Source organism: Ranitomeya imitator, chromosome 3 (assembly GCF_032444005.1).
Source record: "Ranitomeya imitator isolate aRanImi1 chromosome 3, aRanImi1.pri, whole genome shotgun sequence".
Lineage (NCBI taxonomy): Eukaryota > Metazoa > Chordata > Amphibia > Anura > Dendrobatidae > Ranitomeya > Ranitomeya imitator.
In genome coordinates, this window is record NC_091284.1 from 31,404,242 (window position 1) to 31,413,667 (window position 9,426).

The 9,426-nt window shown below is 43.5% G+C and overlaps 1 protein-coding gene across 1 annotated transcript in view; it reads right to left on the bottom strand.

The window, feature by feature from the left end:
* Positions 1-6,266, bottom strand: part of LOC138672583 (interferon-induced GTP-binding protein Mx-like) — a 38,110-nt gene extending 31,844 nt beyond the window's left edge. Inside the window, exon 1 of the mRNA XM_069760712.1 lies at positions 6,213-6,266. The gene's annotated coding sequence lies outside the window, so the exon portion shown is untranslated. The remainder of the gene's footprint in view (positions 1-6,212) is intronic.
* Between the last annotated feature and the right edge of the window lie 3,160 nt (positions 6,267-9,426).

Sequence of the window (9,426 nt, forward strand, 5' to 3'; positions counted from 1 at the left end):
GCTACACCGACGCCCGTGTGCCCACCTGGACCTTAGGCTTAGTTCGGCTGAGTTCTGACCCCCGTGTGTCTGTGGTTACAGTTTGCTTGTGTCCGTGTTGCCTGTGTATGACCTGGTCCATCTACGTTCTTGCTTTAGTAATGGCCGGAGCTGAGCCGCCCCTCCCCCCGCAGCGTAAGGGGAGGACATCATGACCATGGGATGGAGGGAGGGGTTAGGGTTAATAGGTGGGGGCTTAGGAGGAATCAGGAGTTTAACTTGTTGGTGGGGGTGTGGCCTAGCCAGTTCTCGCTCTCTGGGCAACGAGTGTCCCGCCCTCCCACCCTAATTATTTGCAGTTATATTTAATTGGAGGTGATTGTTTTTGATGGTGGGTTTTTTCTATCATCAGAGGTCATTGTGACCTTGGTGGCTGGGTGGAGTCCTTGGAGTTGGTGGAAATTGGGTTGGGGGATCCATTGGCTTATGGCTCCTCTGTATTTAGAGTTCAATTTGTTTTGGATCTGGTGACTTGGGGGGGGTTCCAGCAGGGGTGGTCGGTTCCCCTGGAATTTTAGCGTGAACAGTGAACCCGCAGGGGTTTTTGGTGCTCCCGAGCCAGTGTGGGAGTAATTTGGTTTTGATAATGTTCACGCTATGCTGTGTTGATCACCAGATTCCTGGGAGCTCCAAGGACTCCTAGTTTAAAGTCTAATTATGTATATTCCAATGTATGTTTGTTTATGTTAAATAAAAGGCTGCTGTGGCTGATAATATTCCAAAGAATCTGTTGTGCGTGTTTTTATTTAAGGTTACGGGCATGTGGCAGAAATGTTAAGGTAGGTGGGGTAAGTTATGCCTCCTTACCCCAATTACTCGAAATTACCAGGGTCATGTTATCTGATTCCGTACCTTCAGTTCATATCTTGGTTTGACTCTTGGCTCTATCCCTGATCTCCCGTCTGTTTGATCCCTCTCTGTACTACGTCGCCCTCTCTGGTTCTGACCACGGCCTGTTACCGACTCTGTCTCTAGTGTTCCCCCTTTTGGTATCTCTTAACTTTCCGTTTGTGTCCGTGTGGTTCCGGCACCCTGTCCTGCACTCCCCACCGGTACTCTGTTCCCCAGGGCTCTGGATTTATGCTTGGTGGGACCCAACAACATTAATCAGAGACATTTAAGACCTCCCCACAATAGCATAAACACTACAATAATTGGTTCTCCACTATCCTCCCTCACACTCCACCAATCTTGAATCTCAGCAGCTATGGCCCCTTTATTCTACATTAATCCCATAATTATCCCTCCTCATCTCCAAATCCAGTCCTATTTCAAGGGGTTGTCCGGGACTTTAACATTGATGGCCTATCCTTAGGGCATCAATGTCTGATCGATGCTTGTGGGACACCCGACACTCCCGCCAATCAGCTGTTCTCGATGTCAACGGCAGCCAAAACTGCGTACATATAGAGCTGCACAGTTTCGTCGACATAATATTGGCCGCGGCCGGGAACTGCACATCTATCCCCTATTCATTTGAATACGTGGCGGATGTACAGTACCCGGCAGTGGCCACTATGGAGTTGACGGACCTGTGGTGTGCAGCTCCGCAACTGAGCAGCTCCAACACCAACAGCTGATCGGCGGGGGTGGCGGGTGTCACACTCCCACTGATAAGACATTGATGTCCTTTCCTAAGCCCATCAATATTAAAGTCCCGGACAACCCACTTTAAAGCCTTTTTGCAAGAGCTACAAGCATATATAAAAAGTTTTTTGGGGGGATGAAATCAAATCCATTTTGATTGGTTTAATGCAGTCATCCGTTCACTTTGTTGTATAAGTTGTTACGATTAAAGGGATACCAAATATGTCATGTCTAAGTAATTTACTGGGGTGGGACATTTTATTTGTAGAAAGTCTATATACGGTAAATGTGATTATTGTAATTGTTTTTCTTTAGTTTTTTTTAGTAATTTTATTGGCAAAATGTTACCCCTAATGTAAAAGGTATACAGAGATATACTGGTTTATGGCACCACTCTCCCAGGGCTCACGTGCAGTTGTTGTCTCATGTTGTGCCATGTGAGCCTGCATGTAATCAGCGCTGGCGTCGCATATCAACAATAAACGTTTACTCACAATACGGAAAAGTGCAATGCCAGAAAATCTCGCATGGCGCACACCCATTCAAGTCAATAGGCGCATGCAAAACATCAGACTGCACTCAGATGTTGCCTGACATATGCCGATACAGACAATGGAGAAGATGGAGAGATTAATCTCTCCTTCTTCTCCTCATCTGTGATCTGATTCTTGCATGTGAGAGGATCGGAGCACAGTAGCACTGACACTTAGTTATTGCTCGCAGCAGAGTTTGAGCTGAGTGTCATTAATGTATCACATTGGATATTCTCGCGTGGGATACTATACGCTAATGTGACCCCCGTCCTTAAAAAAAACCACAAAGGAAGACCCAACACTCAACTAGTTTTCTCCGGTCAATCCCGTGAAGCTACCAGGTTTTTTTTAATGCAGCAGTCTCGTGCCGTAGTGCTGATGTGGCACCCCAGGAGTTCGGGTACCACAGTAGTGCTGCCTTCCTCTCGGGGAGGGTAGTGCTATGCCTGGAGACAAGTGAGATTCCCTTTGGCAGGTTATCACACACACAACACCTTCCAAATCCAGGCCAGGAGGGGGAGCTCTAAACCCTGTTTTAGGGCAGCTTCCCTGAATAAAGATCTTGGTTTGGAGTCAGACAGTTGGTCCCAGGAGACCAGTGAGTGCAGATCAGTCTGTACAGGGAGTCTGTGAGCGTGGACAGACAGGAAGGGAGCAGAGAGGAGATACAGGACTCCAGGAGGCTACGAGTAGGCCTCCAGGGAGTCAGTGCGCAGAATCCAGGTAACGGGAGCCCGAGGCTTTTGTGGAGTACTAAGACACAGAGCAGAACCGGAGGGCAGAGGATTACATGGACTTTGCCCATATTCACCAGTGGTACAGCGCACCTTGGAGCCTGGAGTCACCGTGAAAATACTCCAGTAAGCATGGCTCAAGCTGCCTACCATACAGGTACCTGTCGCAGGACAGGGGAACGAATTAGGACTTTGCTGGGAACACTTAGTGGCAGCAGGGACCTCAGTTACAGCAAGCACAGAGTGGAAGGCTTCTACCTGACCTGCCAAGGGGATTCCGCTTGTCTCTGGACTGCCTGGACTCCTAATTCACTTGTTGTCGGTGCCCTGGACTGTGGCCTGTCACCCATAGTAAACCAGGTAAAGACTTACAGCTTGTCTCCTCCATTTATTTACCGGCTCTACCATCCATGCCCTTCACCATAGGACCCCTGGGGACCTGGCTTCACCTGTGGGAAGTGTAACATCTGTGCTGCCGCAACATCCCCTAGGGGACCCCTTCAAAGCAGCGTCAGTCCTACTACTGACCGAACTCCACAGGTGTCGTCATGACAAACTTTGAACATTTTTCCCTTTAACGTTGAGGCCCAGGGCCACGGACCGGGTCGCAGCCACCGTGACATCCCCCCTTGCGACCGGACCCGGTACCGAGGACCCCACTGCCCTGCGGGCGACTCACTGACATCGCTGCTCTATGATGTGAGCCATGCTGCCGTTCGTACAGCATGCGATTACTGCACACCTGCACCGTGAGAAAAATACAAAAACAGCACACCTGCACCATGAGAAAAATACCTAAAAACAACAAAATAAAAAAATAGAAATCCACCAAAAAGAAAAGAGATAGAACGGCACTAGATAAGGCGAAAGTCAACAGATGAAAAACAAAATGCTACATGGACCAATGACTCATGTGACAATAAAGCGGTGGTGGTTTCATCTCGCACTGTGGTGCTCAACCAAAAAATAATCCATCATGAAAAAAACGAAGAACAAAGAAACAGTGGCACTCACCAAGCGATGTATTTAAAAGTCCTTTTATTCTCCCACTTAGCGGGGTGAGGACATACCGCTAGGGAGGCGGGTGTACACGAAGGTGCAAGGAGCAAACAGGACGACGGCTGTTTCGCGCCAACTGCGCTTCAACGGTTCCAGTTGTGTGATTAGGACTCATGTCAGTTCCTTTATAGGGAACTCTAAACCATCTGTGTAGCACGAGTCTCTAGTTAACAAATTGTGCATAAAAATATGCAATCTAAAAACATAAACAATAATCACATACAAGTGCAGAACAAACAACGAACAATAATCATAAAAAGACAGACATGTCTAGTTTATCGTTCAGACCCATTGGACCCTGAGCATTTGTTCTCATAATCCATTTAGCCTCATGCTGCAAAAGAATTTTGTTGTGGTTTCCTCCCCTCGAAGGGTGCTTAACTATTTCCAAACCTGCAAAGCTCAATAGTCTAGACAGGGGTCCCCAACTCCAGTCCTCAAGGCCCACCAACATGTCATGTTTTCAGGATTTCCTTAGTCTTGCCCAGGTAATAATTGCATCACCTGTGCAATGCAAAGGAAATCCTGAAAACATGACCTGTTGGTGGGCCTTGAGGACTGGAGTTGGGGACCCCTGGTCTAGAGTTAGCATCATGTTTTTCCTGCATATGACTAATAAGATGCAAAGAACCTTTACCTGAAGTTAAGGAACTAAAATGTTCTCTAAACCTCGTACACATAGGACAGATAGTTTTACCTATATAATAAAAAGCGCAGGGGCAATAGAGGATATACACCACATTTTTACTTCTACATGAAATAAAGTCTTTCGTTCTATGTTCTAAGGAGCCTATTTCTAGAGGGCTGTGTGTTAAATGAAACCGGCAATAATTGCAATTACCGCACTTAAAATTTCCTGGGCTGGAGGTGATTTTTAACCAATTTTTTTCCTCCGGTATAATGCGATTATGCACCAATATATCTCCCAAATTTTGTGTGCATCTATAAACAAATTGTGGATTGCGAATATTTAATTTAGCTAAATCTCGGTCTGATTTCAGAATGTGCCAGTTTCTCCTAACGGCTGGATGAACAGCTCTCTCCATTGGAAATAACTCTCTGCTGGACTTTCTCTTTTTGAGTGTGCATTCTATTATTCTTATGCCTTTGTTTTTTAAGGAGGTCCGTCTGTGTGATAATCTCAGCACGTTGTTCTGCTTCATCTAGCAGTAATTTCGGATAACCCCTTTCCAAGAAGCCTGACTTCAGATCTTATAATTGTTCTCTATATACCTCTTCAGTATTAACAATCTTTCGATATCTGAGCATTGCCATGGGTACACCGGTCGCATGCGTTTTTGCAAACTTATTCCTAGGGGCATTTGAAGAGAAATATATCTATAGCGCTCTCAATCCTTATCTTAAACACATTCGTTGTCTTTTAAGATTTGTTGATGGCGTATTTATTATATGGGATGGGATGAAAGAAGACTTTCGAAGGTTTTGTAGATTACCTGAATTCTGAGGATACTGACAGTATGCGTTTTACATCATGCTTTGGAGGCAATAGTTTAGTGTTTTTAGATGTTAAGATCAACATCATAGATGGACGGATAAATACTTGTGACCATAAAAAAAATCTACAGCTATAAATAATATGTTACGATTTGACAGCGTGCATCCTGTTCACACTGAGCGAGGATTGCCCTATAGTCAAATGCTCAGATATCGAAAGATTGTTAATACTGAAGAGGTATATAAAGGAACGGACATGAGTCCTAATTAATCACACACCTGGACCCGTTGAAGCACAGTCGGCGCGAAACGGCCGTCGTCCTGTTTGCTCCTTGCACCTTCGTGTACACCCGCCGCCCTAGAGGTATGTCCTCACCCCGCTAAGTGGGAGAATAAAAGGACTTTTAAATACATCGCTTGGTGAGTGCCACTATTTCTTTGTTCTTCATTTTTTTTCATAAAAAAAATAATTTCTATATTTTTCTATTAACTTAAGGCCAACATTTGGCTGCTACGTTTCTTTTTGCCAACATCCAATACCCACTTAAAAAAAAACTCAACCCAGATAAATAAAATGCCTGATCCAAAAAAAGCGACTTTATTGCAAAACAAAAAGTGCAATTTGTGAAACCATCCTAATTCTGGACATAGGGAAAGTAGAAGAGCAAAAAAAAGTTGTAGCAAGTATGGAATAGTCAGAAATCCATTCTCCCTTATTAGCAGCTATACTGAGCTGTAGCATCAATGCGTGAGTCTCCAAGAAACACCCTTTAAGAAATAATACACAGAATTGAGGCTCTCTCACCTCCTGGGAATGAAGAGCTCGGTCTGTCAGTCAGGCAGCAGCAGAGTCACAGCGCAGATAATGCAATAAGGTAACGATGCCGCCTTAAATACGGCAGGACTGGAAACCGTAATGGGTGGCAGGATTTCAAGAAAACAAAACCGAAACTTCCTGATTCTGGGAAAACGTATCTTTGGAGAGTTCAAAACTAGTGAAGCGACTGGTCATACTGGTTCTGCTTTGTTATAATACGCCTGAGGTTTTCTTAGTTGTGGAAAAGTAATGTGGACACTAGTGGAAGAGCCTATGATTAAGAAGCTGTGCGGTTCAAAACGCGTCAGTCGCATGGATTTAATTATCCCTTCCTTCATTTGTCACATTTTTTTAAGAATATGGAATAAATGACTTTTCAATCGCTGAATTTCTACTTGCATTTGGTACTAGTGGGGGAACTTGAAGTTCAATGCAAAATAAGCAACCAACTTTGCAATTATCGACACGTTTTTACATATGGAATTAATAGTGCTTAAGGTATCACGCAATAAAGAATAGACTTTTTTTTCTCTGTAGATCTTATATGCCAAGCATGAGAAATCTAGTGAAGAATTTATAGGCAAATCAGACTGGAAGTGCACTAGAGGCGTGCCATGTTACATTATTTCTCATGACGTACATTTATGTCATATGTCGCGTCAGTGCCTTTGATGCGGGCTCACACACTGAGCCCGCATCTTTCCCCACCCATGGTGGCTCGTTTAATCAGCCATCATGTGCTTTTACAGGTGTGTGTGTGTGTGTCTTTCCACGCTCCTATCGATGCTTCCATGACATGATATGAAGTCAACGGCCAAAGAACAAAAGCATAAAAACTGTTCCGATTACTTTCAAAGAGCTCATGCAAAAATTCTAAAAAGATTTAAAACATATAAAACATTTTAGAAATTAGGCTACAAGTGAAAAAAGGAGTACTCAAACAGCTCTCCTGAAAAAAAACCATCTGTGTGTTGGTTTATTTAATGGCATCATACTGTGTGGGGTGGGGGGTGTCTTTCAATATTGACCTTTCCTCTTTGTCTTTTTAAACCGTACAGTGTAGCATTCATCTCGGCACATAATCAATTCTTTGACCATAACCAGAGTTGCCAGAGATCTGTTGGAGAGGTTCACTACCACCACCACAATGGCAATTAGACATTATTTGAGCTGCCAAATTATGAAAGCAGCCACTTCTCTATAGAGGTGTCTCTTGCTGGAAAAGTAGCTATAGAGAGAAATGGACCTAGACACAGCAGGTGGTTACCAATCATTTGTTGATGTCTACCTGTGAAGTGACTACAGCTGTTCTAATAATCAGGAAAGTGATGTCAAGAAATTGCAGATGTGAAAAGTTTCCTGGGCAACTCTGTGGACCGATGGGTGAATAACCAACATGTCATAAGCTAAGTGTCACAATATTGAAGTCTAACCACCAAGCTCTGTACCAACGCTGTAGGCTAACTATCAAGCTCTGTACCAACGCTGTAGTCTAACCACCAAGCTCTGTACCAACGCTGTAGGCTAACTATCAAGCTCTGTACCAATGCTGTAGTCTAACCACCAAGCTCTGTACCAACGCTGTGGTCTAACCATCAAGCTCTGTACCAACGCTGTAGTCTAACCACCAAGCTCTGTAAAAACGCTGTAGTCTAACTATCAAGCTTTGTACCAATGCTGTAGTCTAACCAAAAAGCTTTGTACCAATGCTGTTGTGTAATCACTAAGCTCTGTACCACCGCTGTGGTTTATCAAGCAAACTGTGTGCCAATGCTGAAGACACAAAAGAGAATAGTAAAACCAAAAACACTCAGTTTGAAAAAATGTTGCAGTAATCCGCAAGTGCTAGTAAAAGATGTAAAAAACAGGGTATTTGGTTGATACGTTTTTTGCAAAAAATGTATACTAAGCTGCTCTACCAATCTTCACGGTATACCCATATCAGAGCAGTCCTAACTAATGTATGCAATCCCTATCTGATGTATTTAAAAACCTGATCATCTGTATATAACCTGTGTGAACAGGGTTCAGAGAGGAAAAATGCATGTGTGCATACAGGGTAGAACAGCTTTTGTGCAGATAGCCCAAGAGGAGTGGTGGAACTCCCCAGTCTTGTAGACACAAGAGAACAATTATGGAAACAGGAACACATGGGCTACTTGCACAGTGAACAAGTCTGTATGATCATGTTCACACACCACCAAGAAACCTGAAGACACAAAAGAGAATAGTAAAACCAAAAACACTCAGTTTGAAAAAATGTTGCAGTAATCCGCAAGTGCTAGTAAAAGATGTAAAAAACAGGGTATTTGGTTGATACGTTTTTTGCAAAAAATGTATACTAAGCTGCTCTACCAATCTTCACGGTATACCCTTATCAGAGCAGTCCTAACTAATGTATGCAATCCCTATCTGATGTATTTAAAAACCTGATCATCTGTATATAACAGATATACAGATGATCAGGTTTTTAAATAACAGATATACAGATGATCAGGTTTTTAAATACATCAGATAGGGATTGCATACATTAGTTAGGACTGCTCTGATAAGGGTATACCGTGAAGATTGGTAGAGCAGCTTAGTATACATTTTTTGCAAAAAACGTATCAACCAAATACCCTGTTTTTTACATCTTTTACTAGCACTTGCGGATTACTGCAACATTTTTTCAAACTGAGTGTTTTTGGTTTTACTATTCTCTTTTGTGTCTTCAGGTTTCTTGGTGGTGTGTGAACATGATCATACAGACTTGTTCACTGTGCAAGTAGCCCATGTGTTCCTGTTTCCATGTGTGCCAATGCTGTTGTGTAACCACTAAGCTCTGTACCAACACTGTAGTTTATCCACCAAGCTTAGTACCAATGCTGTAATCTAACCACCAAGCTCTGAACCACTGTTAAGTCTAACCACCAAGCTCTGTACCAACACTGTAGTGTAACCACCAAGCTCTGTACCAACACTGTAGTGTAACCACCAAGCTTAGTACCAACACTGTAGTGTAACCACCGAGCTTAGTACCATCACTGTAGTCTAACCACCAAGCTCTGTACCAACACTGTAGTGTAACCACCAAGCTTAGTACCAACACTGTAGTGTAACCACTGAGCTTAGTACCATCACTGTAGTCTAACCACCAAGCTCTGTACCAACACTGTAGTCTAACCAATAAATCTCTGTACCACTGTTTAGTCTAACCACC